We start from the raw sequence: 18,875 nt of genomic DNA, 5'->3' as shown, positions 1-18,875 counted from the left end.
CAGTTGTTTCAGACGCATGTTTCAAGTGTTTTCATCTAGATGTTGCATATGTTGCTATGGCTGCACACACATGTTTTAGGTGTTTGTTTTCATGTGTTTCGGATGTTTCAGACTTATGTTGCAAAAGTGGATCTAGATTGTTCGAGACATATGTCGTTTTCATCTGGATGTTTGCATATGTTGCTATGGCTGCACACACATGTTTCGTTTGGTTTCATGTGTTTTAGATGTTTCACACTTATGTTGCAAAAGTGTATCTGGATGTTGCATATATTCTTATGGCTATACACACATATTTCAAGAGCATGTTGCAAATGTTTCATCTTTATGTTTCAAAAAAGTAGATCGGGTGTTGCAAATGTTGCAATGCGCGTTGGTGGCTGACGGGCAGCGGCCTGCTATAGCCTGCCTGGTGCTGCTGCCGGGGTGCCACCATGGTTCACGTGCGGACACGGGATGGGCGCGACAGGCCTGGTGCTGCTGCCAGGGCGACGCTGTGGTTCACGTGGGGGCGCGGGGGCGAGCGCAGGATGCGATGCGGGTGTCCGGTGCAGGCGTGGAGCTCCGTCCGGACGGATGCTACCTCCGGAGCAGGATTTGGCACAGGGCGAAGGGAGTTGCGTGCGTCGGCCGCGGGTGTGGGAGCAGCGTCCGGACGTCCGGGCACTAGTCGTCCCGAACAGATTTTGCCAATGAAGTCAAGCACCAACATTTTGGTGGCACACATCGGCCGTAAACCAAACGAGCCCGAAACTTCTTGATGATAAATCTCCATGTAACACAATATAAAACCTGTTCTTTTCCTTAAAAATAACCAAGTAGTATGAAACCATCAGTTAGGAAAAAACTAAAATATTTTTCTGATTGCCTTTTGAGAGTTTAGAATATATGTAAACTTTTTGGGTCTATTGGCAAATGTCTTGTAATCATAGTATGTAGTTCCAGATATTTAACAATTTTTTCATCCGCAGCTACTGAACAATTTATAATTCCACAGGGTTCTTTTTTCGAGGTGACTGCTTCTAGGAGAGGCATTCTAATGCTTTCAGAGGTTTACTGGAGTTCGACATGAGGATCAAGACCGGAGAGAAAGAGGATGATGACCTCCAGCTGATCGATGGGCTAACGAACTTAGGCATGCTCATGTTGAATAAACCATTCACACTTCGTTTTAGTGGAAGTTGTGCGCAGTTGACATGTGTTTAATACTTATGCACCAAGGAATGGAGGCCTTAATAGTAGTCGTCTTATCAGAAGTCCATAGCGCTTTTGATTTATCTCCCAGTTCCTTTGTCTCTTTGCAGAGGAAGAGGAGCATACAGATTTTTTTTTTCATGGCGCGCGTTGAACGCCTGTTCTGGTCAACACCAGATCCGTACAAGAACCCATCTGGCTAGGGTTGGGTAGTTCGGTTAGGGTAACCAAGATCTCCAAGTTCCCCAACGGAGTCGCTAAAAATGTGTTGACGCCTGATCTGGACAACACACCTAAAACTTAGATCGCACGGATTCACAACGAATTGATCACATGCAGCACACCCACACAAACCAGTCAGTCTGGTTTTGGAATCTGGTCAGACCGGTTTCGTAGGGTTTGTTGCGTCAACCTACGAACACCTGCCCAGGAGAGATCCGTCGGGCTGGCTCACCTAGGGTTGCTTTGAGGTCGATAGGCCACTTAGAATGCCATCAATCGCCATGGAGACAGAGAACGAACGACAAAAGAGGTTGGAAAAGCTAGGGCTTGAGAGAGATAAAAAGTAAAGGTATATTTGATTGGTCGATTGGATTAACCCTCAATTGGCCGTGGCCCTTTATATTTATAGTATTGGGGGTCTTGCTTCGCAAGGAAATCCTTTTACAAATCGTAATCTCCAAGGATTCCTCAATCCTAGTCGGATTGGAACTAAACCGGTCAGACCGGTTTGGCAAACCGGGCTGACCGGTTGGTGTTGCCAGATCGGCTACAGGACCAAACCGGTCTGACCATTTTTGAAAACTGGTCAGACCGGTTTCTCTAGCCAGAACGACACTGTGCCAATTTTGGCCACCAACAACGCGGTTGGTGAGTTTTGTGTAAAAAGGTTCGTGGTTGCCATCTCAGTGGATACTATGATGCATTTGAGGTTTAGGGTTTGTAAAAATGGCTCTCAAGGTGATAGCCTATACTTTTGCTCTTTCGATGTTAATCAGCATGGATCTGCACATTGGCAGATTAAGTTTGTGGCAGCTTGCATATCAGTGAAGGTGACTGTGTCACCTCCCATGTAGGGATGTGAGTACCAAATGATGTTTTCTGGGTCAACTCATTAGTTATGGCGAAAGAGCCTGTAGCCTAGTGGCTACAAGAGCCTTAGTGGCACCTTAGGTACTGGGTTTGACTCCCCGTGGGAGCGAATTTTCCAGAATTTAACGGCGTTGTGTTTTCAGTGATAGACGACGTTCCAGACGACAGCGAGACGCCTTAGGATTTGCCGGCCCAGTCTTCGAAGATGCTCATAGAGGTAGGGTTTGCGTGTGTGTTGTGAGTGTCTGTGTTGTACTGTGTAATTCACAAAAAAACTGATTAGTTATGATATGATGGTATGTCACTCTGGTTCATTTCTCATTCCAAATTAATTACGTGAAATGCCATTCTAGTTCATTTTATTAAGTTTTTGTGTTGACCCAATGATCTAAAGTAATTATGACTACTTTCATCCTACTCACATTATTTGAATTTGCTGGTCCTTTCATGGTTCGGTAGTTAGGTGTGTTGTTTGACCATGCACTAGATGGGTGTGTACTTGAATAATTTTTTCTTTTGTGCTGGAACAGAGTTCTCATTTCTGTTAAACCTGAGCCCTATCTTCTGCGAGGCGCGGGAAACCCACCGGCGAGGCAAGGCGGCGAGGCGCGGGCAACCTGTCCCACCGGCGGCCAGGCGTAGGGCCTGTCCCACCGGATCTTGCCGTCGCCGTCGGAGGAGGGGGAAGGAGCGGAGTAGATGTGCAGGGAGCAGCTGGAGCTCCAGAGGAAGCCTTCGTACGCGCTGTGCACCATGGCCGGAGGTCTGACCAAGCCTGCGGTCAGGGGCGGTGGGTGTCTGCTGCGGCCAAGGGTGGTGGGCGACGGTTGTGGCCAGGGTCGGCGCATGCTAGGCGGCTGCGGCAGGCGGTGGTGCTTGAGGCTCGGAGCTCGGCGCGTGTCGTCGGGGAGCATCCCTGTTATCTCAAGGTTGCGGAGCATCGACAAGCATGGGAAGGCTCCTCCATGGCTGACGAGCGTGGGCATGTCGAGCGCGCGGAAGCACACCACCGCGGGGAGGACGCCGGGGCTAGCAGTGGAGGCGCACCGCGCGCGGGGCTCCCTGAGGTGCGGCCGAAGAGGTCTGACAGCTGGGCTCCATCGCCAGCTGTAACACCCAGGTGTTACGATCCTTTTTAGCGCCGCGATTTTTGGCCCCAGTAAAGTTTTCGAAACGAGTTTCTCGGATTTTTGATTTTAAAACGTATTCGACGCGATACGTGAATTCAGTGTGACTTAGTTCGCGAACTCAAGTAAACGTTTAACTTGAATGGCACAACCATGCATCATCTTTGAAGTCATATGTGTCGAGCATCAGTGCCCGGACCCCGTTCTACAAAATTAATGACAGACCCGCCCATGTGCCCTTGTCTGCCCCTGTGTTCCGTGGACTGCCTCCGAATGGTACTGTCTCTGCTTGCCTGATATGGCCTGTCTCTATCTGTCTCTTTACTCTCTCACTGATTGCCACGTTTTCTTCTCGCATTAATACGCCCAAGCCACGCCGCGCGGTCCTGAGTATTGAAAGTTGCCAACTATCGCGTTGTCTTCTTTCTCTGCTGGTCGTGTCGTGACTCACGACCCATCACGCAAACGCCACGCCACCGGCCTTGCCTCGTCCTTTCTTGTCTCAGTTGTCCTCGGGCGGGCGTTTTACTTTTCCCCTCTCTTTCTTTTGCTTCAACCGAGAGGAGACGCCCAGCTCTGATTGCCCTCCCCACTCAATCGCTCGGTTCTCTCCTCTGCTGCTCCTCCTTTTTCCTCACCGCACTCGTCTGGCTGCTGCGCCTCGGTACGCGCTGGAGTTTGGCCATGGCGCTGCTCCTGCCGGGTTCCGCGGTAGTGCTCCACGCCGCCATGTGCGCCTGAGCTCTCGGCCCCACGCTGCCCCGCTCCGCAGCGCAATCGCCGTGGCGCCCTCAGCACGCCGAGCTACAGTGTCCTCTCCTTCCCTGCTCTGCTCGCTATGGTCGCCGCCGTCCCGCACCACCACCCACAGGCGCGCGCGTGCCACTGCCGCGGCCTGCCGTGGCTGTGCCCGAGTAGCAGCGCCTCCTTGTCCTCGTGCTCGCCACTGCCTAGGACCGTGTTCTCCACCGCCACCGCGGCTCCTCCTTTGGCCGTGCTGGAGCTACAGTCGCATCGCATCCACGCCCCTTCTCCCTTCTTTTCTCGCGCTGCTTGCGCGCGCTCCCATGCCGGGCCGCCCTTCCCTTTCCGCTGTTGACCCCGCACAGCGCCCGCTCGACCCACGCCGGTTCAGCTGCTCCACGGCGCAGCTCCTCCAGTGCCGGTGCTCCGCCCTCGGCGTCCTGGACGCCCGCACCCCGCCTTGCGTGAGTGCGCGAGCCTCGCCGTGCTAGACCGTTCCACCGCACAGCCGCGCTCCCCGGCGTCAGTTGCACCATGTCCACCAGCGTCGATGGCCGCTGCCGCTTGTGCATCCATCGCCGAGCCTCCAGCGCCCCTCCTCCTCCTCGGCGCCCGTGCCTCGGTGCGCTGGCGTTCCTGCCGTGTCCTGCGGCTAGACCGCATCGGGCCGTCTCTGGCGAGGCCATGGCCACTGCCGTGCGCCTTGGCTCGCGTGGCCAGTGGGCCACGGGCTGTCATGGGCCAGGCTGCGGGTGCCCACAGGTGCGCCTCACCGCCGCGCAACTCCCGCGCTGCTCCTCCGCCGCCGCCGGGCCGCTGGCAGCCGGCCGGCGAAACCGGCCCGATGTCCCCTCCCAGCTCCTCTGCTCGACTCTACGATGAAGACAAGGTGAGGAAGGGTGGAAATCCAAGGAATAGAAATACGTAGGGTGTTTTCTGAAAAATACGTGACACAAGTGAATAGTGCCTATGTCATGCAGATTGATTTAAGTAAAGTGCGAGGGTCGAAATGCTATTTGGCAACGTGATGTCTGGTCCTAGCCGGGTGGGCCGGCCTGCTCGCTGCGCCGCACGTGGGCCACTGGCCTGCCTGCCGCTGGGCTGGCCGGTCAGTGCAGCGTCGAGTTGGGCCTGCTCATGCCCGCCTGGGCCAGCCGTTGGCCACTGACCGCGCTTGGCCCGTTGGCCTGCCGCCTGGGCCGCCTGCGCCAGTGCGCGCCTGTGGGCCGAGCTAGGCCTTTCGGCCTGTTTTCTGTTTGTATGTTTTCGGTTATTTTGTTAAATCAGTGCTCTTCAAAAATTGAAAATAAAGTGTAGAAAAATCATAAAAATGTGAAACCAATTTTGCTAGTCTCCTAAAATCATAATCTACTTGTTAGTATATTTTGTTCACATAGTTTGATAATAATCTTAGGAGCTATATAACTAATTTGGGATACTTAATAATGTAAAAAGACAACTGGTAGGAATTGTTCTGATAAATTGGCAATATTATTGAATATGAAATTTGTATAATAGGTTCCTAGCAATATTAGCCGTTCACCATAATTTTGTAGCTCTAGAATAATTAGTTGCTAGATAAATAATAATGCCTTGTTCGACAACACGGATATGTAGCATAAGTACAGTCGTCGTTAGATCTAGCTTGTTAATGTGAGCGGCGTAAAGCGTATTTATACGAGTCACGATTTCAGTCAATTAATTATATCTTTGCATGGCATTACATTGCATATCATAATAGGGACATCGGTGGATCACGGAGTCGTCGGGAGTTGCTGGAGGAATGGTGCTTTTGGAGATCATGTCGCCATGATCGAAAACTAACTTCTGATTATATTTTTCCCAGGCAAGCCCCGGTGCATAACTCCTACTTTTCTGCAGTTTAAATTATATTTGTGCATTAAGTTTCAAGGAGTTGAATGAAACCACTTGCATATATATCTTTATCCTATGAGTCTTACTAGTATGATAGGATCGTGTAGATTGCTATGCTACAGGACTTCGGTAGAAGTCGAGTGATTGTCTGTCACTCGCGAGAGATAGTGTTGATGCAAAAGTGGATCTGCAAACACAAAGGGCTAATACCCGAATCGATATCCAAAGCGTGCCAGTCGATTTGACCTGTTAATCGACAAGGATGAAGAAACGAACACTTTGGTCCTGACAACAGCGATACGCCCGGAAGTCACGGCCAAGAGGTGCTCACGCGGAACTCGAGAATCGCCGAAGATCGCACTGAAGCGATGCAGCTCGCCGAATCAATGAGAACTCGTAAAAAGAAAAAGTATGCAAATTGACGAAGTCGCCGAAAAGTAGATGCAAATAGGAGTAAAAGTTGGTTTTGATATTGATTGATATATATTCTTACATTGCTCCTTACTCCATATTTATACCCTGATCTAAAGAGACACAACCAAACACAACTAGGACACCAATCCCATATCTAAGGAAACACGTGACTCTTACATAAATCATACTCTAACTAATATAAAAAAGGAAATCAACTTCTATCTATTTCCCTGTCCACCTCAATTACGATGGAAATCTCACCGTCCTCCTTCCCATCGGCATACTCCCTATTTCATCGGCAGTAGTCTTCAAGCCTTCCTTCATCGGCATATTTCCTGTTTCATCGGCAGTAGTCTTCAAATCTCCTCTCATCGGCATCGACAATAACACCTCTAACCTCATCGGCAACGCCCGAATCCAAACCAACCTTTCCATCGACCACCACCAGCTATCGGCAACTATCTTTACAAGCTGGCTTCCATCGGCCATCAAAGTACACAGTAACCTTCCCACCACCGATTAATCCACTCCGATCACCATCACGTACAAAAAACGGTGTCAACACATGCCCCCCAATTCCGGAATATAAAACCATTAATGTTCCGAAATTTACTCCAGATAACACTTGCCTTTACCCGATTATCATAACTCATTCTCCAAGCCAAAACTTGATTTGTTATCAAATCCAATCAAATCTAATCTTGATTCACGCATTTCAGTAAATATCGCACAATCGCCAACCACTCTTGCCTTGATTATGGTTAAGATACCGAAACAATAACCCATCAGCAAGATCTTAACATGATAATGCTGCCATTTTCAGAATTAAAATATCCTGTATCGATATCCCCTCTAAGTCAAGATTACTTGTCATCAACTCATCTGTACAATCCCCTGATTATCGTGCGAACAGTTACCATATCCTTCTGAACCGTCTCGACCTATATGCGCGCGACATAGAAATAAGTCCAAAATACCCTTATTCCGGGCGGCTTATAAATAGATTCCTCCGGAACCCTCATTTTCTACCTTCAGCCTCCAATCCTTGGCATTTCTCTCTCCGGCGGCGACTCCGACGAACAACCACGCGACCCCAACCAAGAAGAACCCTTCTCCGGTGCTAACTTCAAGTTTCCTCAAGACCATGGCCATCAACTTCGACGTCCCCGCGGTTTGCTCCACTTCCATTACCCTTTACTTTGATCTTTTCGTAAATTCATTCAGTTGGTGATTTTCCCTTTCTTCTATTCTCTGGATTTTATAACCTTAGGAACTGCGCAACAAATTAATTATCCCAACCGATCAGCCGCACGTCCAATGCCTCGGACCAATGGGCAACCCAGATCCAACCGATCTGATCAATGCAGAGGTTAACAGAATCCCCTTTAGAGCCCAAAATTTCTCTCTGAATTTGTGGAAAGACACATTCCGATCTTGGCCCAAAACCACCAAGGGGTGGAAAGACTGGTACTTGAGAGTTAATAACTCGATGCAAGTATACTGGGCAGAACGAAGATTAGACCAATGTATCAGGCTCTCTATTGCCGATATGCAGAAAAATGAATCAATGATAATTGCAGCTGCTTATTTCTGGTCAGATACAACCAATACTTTTATGTTTGGACATGGCCCAGCTACTCCTACCCTTGCAGATGTCCACATGCTTACTGGCTTGGACATCTCAACTGCCGACGAAGGCTCCATCTATGGTAGAAAGCCTGAATATAGAGTGAATACCCGTAACATCGGCGGTTGGACAGGATATATTCAAGAATACCAGAAAACCGGGACACCTAGCCAGAGGGAACATGCCACATTCCTGAATATGTGGTTAGAAAAATTTATCTTCTGTGGTCGATCAGTAGGACCAACCAACGCCTTCCTCCCTGCAGCTGAACTTCTAGCTAATGGCGCAAGGTTTCCTCTTGGCCGATACCTTCTGAGCTCCACTTATCATCTTCTTCACCAAGTGTCTCAGAAGCTTCTGCTTGGCGAACCCATCGGCAACCTGGGAGGCCCGTGGTGGTTCATCAACATGTGGCTGAATGCCCATATGCACAAACGTTTGCAATGGGACTTTTTTACTCAACAATTCCCACGAGAAATTCCTGAAGATTATGTGCTCGGGGATGATGAATCGGCAACACGCTCACCCCTCAATTTTGGTGAAGCCATAATCGTCCTCCCTGGAACAGAAGCCAACGAAGACCAAATCGGCAGATTCTTTCAAAGCTTCTATAATGGTCTTTCTCGTGATCATAGGGCCTGGGTACCTTATATCGACGAAGAAAACAGATTCCCCCTTCTTTTCAACTTTGCCGATGACACTCTGAATCAAGATAACGAGCTTATGATGGCTATTATCACTCCCAGGGCAATTCCAGTAAACACATTCGGCAGCGGGAAAAACACCAACATTACATATGAATTTTACAACCCATCGGCAGTATCCCGCCAATTGGCTTTTGGGCAACTGCCAATCAAACTCTGCTTTGCCGATGTGATCAAACCCAGGGAAACAATCACCTGCGGAACAGACTGGAACAAGGTAGTACAACTTTCTCCTGATGCCGATACCACAGATGTCGATATATCCACCTGGACACCAATATCTTTCATCACCGAGTCATACAAGCAATGGTGGCGAGAGTGGAAAGAGCAACTGTTCGCGACTTCTGTTCACACATATCGGCACATGATCGATTCTGAATATGCAATCCCTGACGACGCGGTAAGTTTCCTTGAACTCCCTTCTGCTTTTCCTTTCATTTATCAGTAACTGATTCCCTTGTAACAGGTTAACAACCCAGCACCATCGGTGAGTAAAAGTGGGAAACCCTTCAACCTTCGGCCTGTTTCCCCAACATCGCCAATCGGCTACAACGCTCCCACCTTAGCCGCTTTGACCCGCCAGAAGATTCTTACTAAGACCATCACTTCTAAGTCCAAATTGGCTACATCCAGGGCTACCCCATCGGCCGCTGCTACAACCTTGGTCAAAGCCTTTAAGGTAACAACCTTGTTTATTTTCACTTATGCCGATCACAAACTATATTAACCTTAATCATCAGGGGGTAAGAGCTGCTACGGGATCGTCATCGGCAATTCCGCCGATATCAAGCACCACTCCTTCAGAGGTAGCTTCTTGACTCTACATTTTATCTGTTAAATATCATATCTTACACTTGTTTTGCAGCAACAATTGGGTACATCGGCAAACGTACCAGATGCCCAAGCTTCACAATCAGGTGTCAATGCCCCCCAGCCAATCGTTGCCGATGTCCAAGCAAAGCGCAAAGCTTCAACAGATACTGAAGCACAGCCAAAACGACAAAGGTCTATGCCGATCCCTACATCTGCCCCAATATCATCGGTCATCATACCTCAAGAACCCACCACCGATGAAGTCACAGAGGATATCCCATCGGCAAGCTCAGCCGATCCACACGACATACCCCAGGTTGCTTCCTCCAGTCAAGCACAGGAAATTGCCTTGAAACAGGTAAACCGATTAACCTATCTGATTTTACAATACTCATACCTACCCCTGATTGATCTCCTTGTCTCTCTTTCAGGAACAAGATTCTCCGAACAGCCTATTTTCCTTTGCCATTGACATTTCTGACGACGATGGAGAGGAAACAAGTTCTTCCCTTGCATTGGGAACAATATCGGCAGAGACTAAATCCAAGTTGGAAACCCTCCTGAACTTGCTACAGCAAAGTACCGCCCAACTGGTAGATGACTCGGACCCCGCAAAGGCAATTTTCAAAGCAATTCGTGGCCAGGTCCCTGCCGATGTTGAAGAAATACTCTTCCCAGCAGCTCATTTAGAAAGCCGTCAACTGCAATATCAACGGGCTGCTCAGCGCATTGCCGATAGAGCAGCTCAAGCTCAACTTAAAGGAGAGATGCTACAACTGAAACAAATCGCTGATGAGAAGCACAAGGGCATCGTCAACTTGCGGACTTCGGGTGATGCACTTAAGCAGAAAATCTTGGATCTATCGGCAAGGAAGGCAGCTCTATTGGCTGAATTGAAAGAAATCGATGCAGCCTTAACTCATGCTCAACAAGAAGAAAGCCAGCTACCCAACGCCGTCAAAGCCCTTCAGCAAGAAAGAGATATCCAAGCTCGCAAAGCTTTAGCCATGAAGAAGAAACTCAAGCCTGTGGAGGGTGCTGCCGATGACGATATCAAAGAAATGGAAGAAGCCGACCAGATTCGCCTGCGTGCGATATTAGCTATCCAATCTTTGCTGAACGTGTAGTCTTATTTATTGTATCGGCACTTTATAAGACATTGATACTCTTGCATAATTCCAGCCGATAGTACTGTTATCGGCACTTATACTCTTATGCATCTGTCCAGATACTAGGGTAATATTTCTTAAAATATTTTCCATTTAACGCTCTGGGAAACACAACCCCTTCGAGGGTTTCTAAAATATATGCATTACCAGGAACAGACTGATTTATCCGATATGGACCTTCCCAATTAGGAGACCACTTTCCAAACTTTGAACTTTTAGTCCCAATCGGTAAAATCAATTTCCAGACCAGATCTCCATCGGCAAACTCTTTTACTTTCACCCTCTTGTTATACCATCTAGCTACTCTTTTCTTATTTTCTTCGATACTAACTAAAGCCCTTAACCGATGACCCGCCACATCTTCCAACTCATCTTTCATAAGAGTATTATACTCATCGGCTGTCAGCTGATTTTGAGAACGTATTCGTCTAGAGCCAACCTTAATTTCCCAAGGCAACACTGCATCGTGTCCATATACTAACTGATAAGGCGTTACTTTGGTTGCACCATGGCATGACATCCGATATGACCACAAGGCTTCATTTAATACTGTATGCCACCTCCTAGGATTTTCTTCAATTTTGCGCTTAATAAGTTTGATGATCCCTTTGTTAGAAGCCTCAGCTTGACCATTAGCTTAAGCATAATATGGAGAAGAATTTAAAATTTTAATTCCCATACCCACAGCAAACTCATCAAATTCTCCTGATGTAAACATAGTGCCCTGATCGGTAGTGATAGTCTGAGGAATACCAAATCGGTAAACAATATGCTCTTTCACAAAATCAATCATATTGACCGATGTCACCTTTTTAAAGGAATTGCTTCAACCCACTTTGTGAAATAATCGGTAGCAACCAGAATAAATTTATGTCCTTTACTCGATGGCGGATAAATCTGACCAATGAGATCAATAGCCCATCCCCGGAACGGCCATGGTTTGATTATAGGATTCATAGCCGATGCAGGCGCTCTTTGAATATTACCAAACTTTTGACACCCCTGGCATCCTTTAAAATACTTAAAACAATCTTCAAGAATAGTCGGCCAATAGTATCCATTCCTTCTGATCATCCATTTCATCTTGAAAGCCGATTGATGTGCCCCACATACTCCTTCATGAATTTCACCCATCAAGCTTTTCGATTCATCATTGCTAACACATCTAAGTAAAACTCCATCTATAGTTCGATAATATAATTCATCATCGAGGAGCACATATTTGGTAGCTTGGAACCTTATACGTCTCTCAACCTTTCTATGTGGATCCTTTAAATAATCGACAATCTCTTTCCTCCAGTCATCGGTATCAACTGCCGATGTTAGCACTTCCTGAATAGGCTGATATCCTGAAGCATGCTGAGCTAGTCGATTAGCTTCCTCATTATGCAATCGAGAGATATGTTCAAGACGAAAACCTCTAAATCCTTTCAACAATTGCAAACATCTTTCATAATACGAAATCAAAGCTTCACTTCGGCATTCATAACTTCCAGTCAATTGATTTATAACTAGCATAGAATCACCAAAGATTTCAACAACATCAGCACGTATCTCCTTCAGCAATTCTAACCCTTTTATCAAGGCTTGATATTCAGCTTGATTGTTTGTTGCCGTAGCAACAATCGGCAATGAAAACTCATACTTCCTCCCTAAAGGTGAAATTAACACAATGCCGATACCTGTTCCTTCACCACATGTGGACCCATCGAAGAAAAGTGTCCAGGGAGCAATCCCCAGAAAGTTCACTGTATTACAATGCTGAGTGACAAAATCAGCCATCACTTGCCCTTTAACTGCCTTAGTTGATTCGTAACGTAGTTCAAATTCTGATAATGCCAAAATCCATTTGCCGATTCTTCCACTTAATATCGGCATCGACAACATATACTTGACCACATCATCATCACCAATATCTACTTCTACTAAATCATCTGCCGATGTGAACCCTTGACCTAACTTTCCATCATCGGCAAACCTATCCATCAAAACTCCTCTTCAGAACCGACTGCTTGGATCGGTGGAATTTCATAATCAGCAACTCTAAGGAACTCTTTTTCCCAAGCTTCTCCTGATATGCATTTAGTTCGCTCATAAGCATCTGATTCTGCCGATACGATGATATAAGAAGAATCACCAGGGACGACCTCAATCTTATCCCCAATCCACTGTACGAGGCATTGATGCATTGTAGAAGGAACACAACAATTAGCATGAATCCAATCCCTCCCTAGAAGCAGATTATATGCACCCTTGCCGTTGATAACAAAGAACGTCGTTGGCAAGGTTTTGCTGCCGATGGTTAATTCCACGCACACTGCCCCTTTAGCCGGTGACACATTGCCTTCAAAATCTTTCAACATCATATCGGTTTTGGTCAAGTCTTGATCCCCCTTACCAAGTTTCCGATACATCACATAAGGCATAATATTAATCGCAGCCCCTCCATCAATAAGTACCTTAGACACCGGCTGCCCATCAACTCTGCCCTTCACAAACAAAGCCTTAAGATGCTGTCTCTCGTCATCGGTAGGTTTCTCGAAAACAGCCATCATTGGATCTAGTGTTAACTGAGCTACTTGATCAGAGAGAACAACTTCTTCCTCATTATCAGATAGTGCCAAAAACTCCATCGGCAACATGAATACCATATTAACATCTGCCGATGGACCCTTATTTTTGTGTTTTACCTGCCACTGCTGACGACCAGGCTTTTCATTGGAGGAATTTTCCTCTTGGTATAAATCCTCCTGACGCTCACGTTGCATCCTCCTCCTCTGCGTCTTTGTCAGACCCTCTGGGCACCATCGAGGAAACTTGGTTTTCCAAACCGGCTGATAACAAGTCCTAGTTGATTCTACACGACGTATATTAGGGTCCCTGTAGAATATTTCCTCATCGGGAACTCTTGCGTTTGCCATCTCCTCAAGCTCCTCTTGATTCCTTGGAAAATATCCAGCACGTTTACCAAGCCTCTCATGTACACTAAGTCTGCCCCCCAGCCGATCATGCACTGATGCTCTGCCTCTGATCGGTTCGTTGACAGACGAACCCTGATTACCAAGTTGAAACCTCCTTTCTGAGCGATTGACTCCGTAATAACCATTACACTCAGGGCAATTTTCAACAGTTGGCAATTTAATACCTTCTTCCCAGCAATGGATGAAAAACGGACATCTCCAATGATCTTTATGTCGATTCCATTCCTCCCGACGTCTCACTTCTTGCTGTTGTCGATATCGGTCATTACGTTGACGCCAACCCTCCTGCTGCTTCCGATGAGTAATCACAATGCCAGGTCGAGGAGGTTTTTTGGAACTACTGCTTTCCCCTAGCAAACCCTTACTCTTTGCATCATCGGTAGTTATCCGATGTTGGGGGTCTACTGACGCGTTTCTCTCAGCAGCTTCTGATGTCAATACCTTGGTCTTTCCTTTGGCATCCAACATATTTGCTGGAAAAGGGTGTTGATCAATTTTCATCGGCTTCTGGGTCTTGGAAGTACCAAACTTAATTCTCCCAGATTCAATAGCCGATTGTAACTGTTGCCTGAATACCTTGCACTCATTTGTACTGTGTGACGTTGCATTGTGCCATTTGCAGTACAAAATCTTCTTCAACTCTTCTGCCGATGGAATCACGTGATTAGGTGACAGCTTAATTTGACCCTCTTGAAGCAGGAGATCAAATATTTTATCGGCCTTAGTGATATCAAAGGTAAACTTTTCTGGCTCTTTTTGACCAAAGGGACATGATATCGGCTTTTTATTCTTAACCCACTCAGCTAAGCCGATAACTGGTTCTTCATCAGAGTCAGAATCTCCTACCTCTTCAACAAATGATACCTTTTTACTCCAGTTCTTTTTAGGTTCAAAAACCCTAGTGTCCTGATCAGAGATCCTTTGCACAAGATGACTGAGACTTTCAAACTCCTGAGAAGCATATCTGTCCTTAATATGTGGCAATAACCCCTGGAAAGCCAAATCGGCAAGCTGCCGATCATCCAGCACCAGGCTGTAGCACTTATTTTTTACATCTCGTAGCCTTTGTACAAAGCTTTCTACCGATTCATCATTACGCTGTCTCAATTTTACTAAATCGGTAAGCTTCTTTTCATGGATTCCAGCAAAGAAGTACTTATGGAATTGTTTTTCTAGATCAACCCAAGTAATAATAGAATTTGGTGGTAATGAAATGAACCATGTAAATGCTGATCCAGACAAAGATGATGAAAATAATCGAACTCTTAATTCATCTCTGTTAGCTGCCTCTCCACATTGAATAATGAAGCGATTGACATGTTCCATTGTTGATGTATCATCTTGCCCAGAGAATTTAGTGAAATCCGGTACCTTGTACCGATTTGGGAGAGGAATTAAATCGTATGCAGGAGGGTACGGAGTCCGATAAGAATACGTATTGACCTTGGGCTTTATCCCAAACTGATCCTTCATAATTTCTGCTATCTTATCAGCCCAAAAAGCATCAGCTTCCTGCTGACGAACTGGTTGAACTTCTACCGGAGGTACCTGCTGACATCCCTCCACATATCTTTGTGGCCCACGATCTCCAGCAATCGGCATATTTGCCGTTACTTGTGGTCCATTAGCCTGTTGGAAAGGATTCATCGGCTGAGCTGCCGATGCTTGATTCTGGAAACCAGCTTGCATATGACCTTGTTGAATCCCTGCCACCTGCTGATTTCGCTGAACTGTATGTTGAACAGGTAACTGTCCTGACCAATCATTATTAGAACTCATCGGTACAAAACTTACCGATGGCTGGTAATTTACCGATATCGTTGGATAATTATAACTGGTTTGAGGCATGAACTGAACCCCAGTTTGACTCATAGCAGGGGCTTTCTGCTGCATCGGCAGTAAGCTCGCCGATGGACTTGAATTGAATGTTTGAACCATAGGCATCTGGAAACCTCCTGGAGTTGGTTGCACAGAAGTAGTTGCGGCATATTGAGGCACTTGAGCCATCGGCGAAACGGCCGATGATAAAGGCGCTCTTCCTGCTGCATCAAATACTTGAGGTAATCTAGGATTGAAAGCAGATGACTCTGGAGGCATGCCATATCCCCACCAATTAGTAGGAATCTGGTTATTCTGAGACACAGGGCCTGACATAGCTGATGCCGATAGATCTGTATTAAGCTGAACTCGCCCTCCTGGTAACACCTGATCTGATTGTATCGGTGTAGATTGTATATTAGGTGAGCCTGCCAATACTGGAGGGGAAGTAACTTCTGTACCCGCAACGGCCGAAGGAACCGATGGAGTTTTTACAGATGCTGGCTCTGGTTGATGATAGGCAGGCCCAACGTAATGTGGTGCCGCTTGTCCTTCTTTGAGAGTTCGAACCACAGCATTATGAACAGTATTGGACAACACACTGGAATGATTAATCAAAGCATGATTTACTGCAGAATTAACCATCTCTTGAAGTTTACCAGGATTGGAATCAAAGGTAACCTGCCGAGGTAACGGCAAATCTTGCTTCTGGATGACTTGTCCACTCTTGTTCAAGCTAAACGATCTCAGACAAAGCTGCTTGTATTCTTCTACAGCCTTTTCCATAGCTTGCCTCTGTTCTTCCTTGAGATCTTCTTCTGATACTGCGATGATGTTCCCTGGATCGATCTCGGAATTGAACATGTTGATTGATTGGTCCCACCGAGCGTGCCAAAAGATGTGTTGATGCAAAAGTGGATCTGCAAACACAAAGGGCTAATACCCGAATCGATATCCAAAGCGTGCCAGTCGATTTGACCTGTTAATCGACAAGGATGAAGAAACGAACACTTTGGTCCTGACAACAGCGATACGCCCGGAAGTCACGGCCAAGAGGTGCTCACGCGGAACTCGAGAATCGCCGAAGATCGCACTGAAGCGATGCAGCTCGCCGAATCAATGAGAACTCGTAAAAAGAAAAAGTATGCAAATTGACGAAGTCGCCGAAAAGTAGATGCAAATAGGAGTAAAAGTTGGTTTTGATATTGATTGATATATATTCTTACATTGCTCCTTACTCCATATTTATACCCTGATCTAAAGAGACACAACCAAACACAACTAGGACACCAATCCCATATCTAAGGAAACACGTGACTCTTACATAAATCATACTCTAACTAATATAAAAAAGGAAATCAACTTCTATCTATTTCCCTGTCCACCTCAATTACGATGGAAATCTCACCGTCCTCCTTCCCATCGGCATACTCCCTATTTCATCGGCAGTAGTCTTCAAGCCTTCCTTCATCGGCATATTTCCTGTTTCATCGGCAGTAGTCTTCAAATCTCCTCTCATCGGCATCGACAATAACACCTCTAACCTCATCGGCAACGCCCGAATCCAAACCAACCTTTCCATCGACCACCACCAGCTATCGGCAACTATCTTTACAAGCTGGCTTCCATCGGCCATCAAAGTACACAGTAACCTTCCCACCACCGATTAATCCACTCCGATCACCATCACGTACAAAAAACGGTGTCAACAGATAGGAAATATATTATTGGATTACTATCACTTGGAAAATATGAAAATGGTGGAAAGAAAAATGGTGACCGGGCAGGGATATGGTTTGGGTATTGGTGGGTGTAAGAAGTTGTGTCGCCGCGGAGGCGGGTCATAGCTTGGTTACACCGTTTCTCCCTGTCTGGTCGGTTAAGGACCGATCGTGCATATGACTCTAGGCAGGTCACAGACTTATTATCCCGAGCACATACTTGTGTATGGGCGCTTGGAAAGCTTGTTGCTCTCTTGTCGCGGATCCGGCTCTTTCCGGACCGACTGTCAGGGTTTTATTTTGTTGGAGGAGGTCCTTGCGCCGCACTGAGTCCGGGACTTAGGGGCGGGGGCTTGGAGTCCCAGTTTGGACGGGGACCTGGACACCCGGGACAGGAGAGTGATGGGTTGGTCTTGCTTGTGCCTGGGGTACAAGCGGGGCGTGTGTTTTCGGGGTACCCAGCTGGGGGCATTGATTCGCGAATCGCCGGGCTATCCGGTATGGCTTGTCTACGGTTTAGCATCGTAGTAAGAACTGAAAGATGAAAGATGGAAGATGGACAAAGGAAATCTGATTGCTTACCACTTGCTTGAAAGTAGCACAGGTGCTTACATAGAATGGTTAGTTAATGAACCAATGCGGCTATTAATAAAAATCAAATATAAGGACGCACGCTTAGTAATGCTTTCTGCAAATGCAACCCATAAGCCAGATGGCCTTGCATATCCTTGGAGTCTTTTCTTTTCTCCTGCCGGGTAAGTCTTGCTGAGTACAATTGAGTACTCAGGGTTTTATTTCTCCCTGTTGCAGGTGACAGGTGAACGCGTGAGCTGATCTTTATGTGTGGATTCCTCCTGGTGGGCTCAGAGAGGATTTCCTTTACACTGCGATGTAGTTTTTATTTATAACTCTCACCAAATGTTTTTATAAATGAAAGTTCATAACCTATTGTAGTTTATTATCCACACTTCATCATGCCATGATTAGATATTTATTTCCGCTGTAATTTTGATCACATATTTATATTCCGCTGTATATTAACTTGTTTATAACTTTGATAACATGATTTCATTCCGCTGTTAAATTAATAAATATTATACTCTGATGTTGTATTAAAAGTGATGTAAGAAATGGTTACGAGTGATGTAAGCTTTATTCTCTCATTTGTGATCCTGATGGCAAAAATGTGGATTTTCGGGTTCTCCCCTGGGGTGTGTCCGACGGAACCGAGTAATTTAGTGTTCTCCCTCGAGTGCTTAGTGTCTAATGGAAGACAAGCACTCCTGTGAGGCATTAGATTAGGCGGTTCTGCCACACCAGCGTTGCCAGGTTGGAGTGCCACGTAGGTAAAACCAGGTGCCAAAACCACTCCAGGGGTTAATTAAATGGTTTAAATTTTTTTAATGTGTTCGTTAGACGGTTTTAAAGTTCACAGGATGAACTAGCCCAGTGCGAAAGGTGAAAGGGTTACGTAGACTTTTTCCATACGAACATATAAGCCATACTTAAAATATATTCCATGATAAAGTAAGCAATATCAAAATAAATATTAATTACATAATTTTTTTAATAAGATGAGTGGTCAAACGTCGAACT

This window comes from Miscanthus floridulus, chromosome 13 (assembly GCF_019320115.1).
Source record: "Miscanthus floridulus cultivar M001 chromosome 13, ASM1932011v1, whole genome shotgun sequence".
In the NCBI taxonomy this organism is placed as follows: domain Eukaryota; kingdom Viridiplantae; phylum Streptophyta; class Magnoliopsida; order Poales; family Poaceae; genus Miscanthus; species Miscanthus floridulus.
This window is presented reverse-complemented; position numbering follows the sequence as displayed.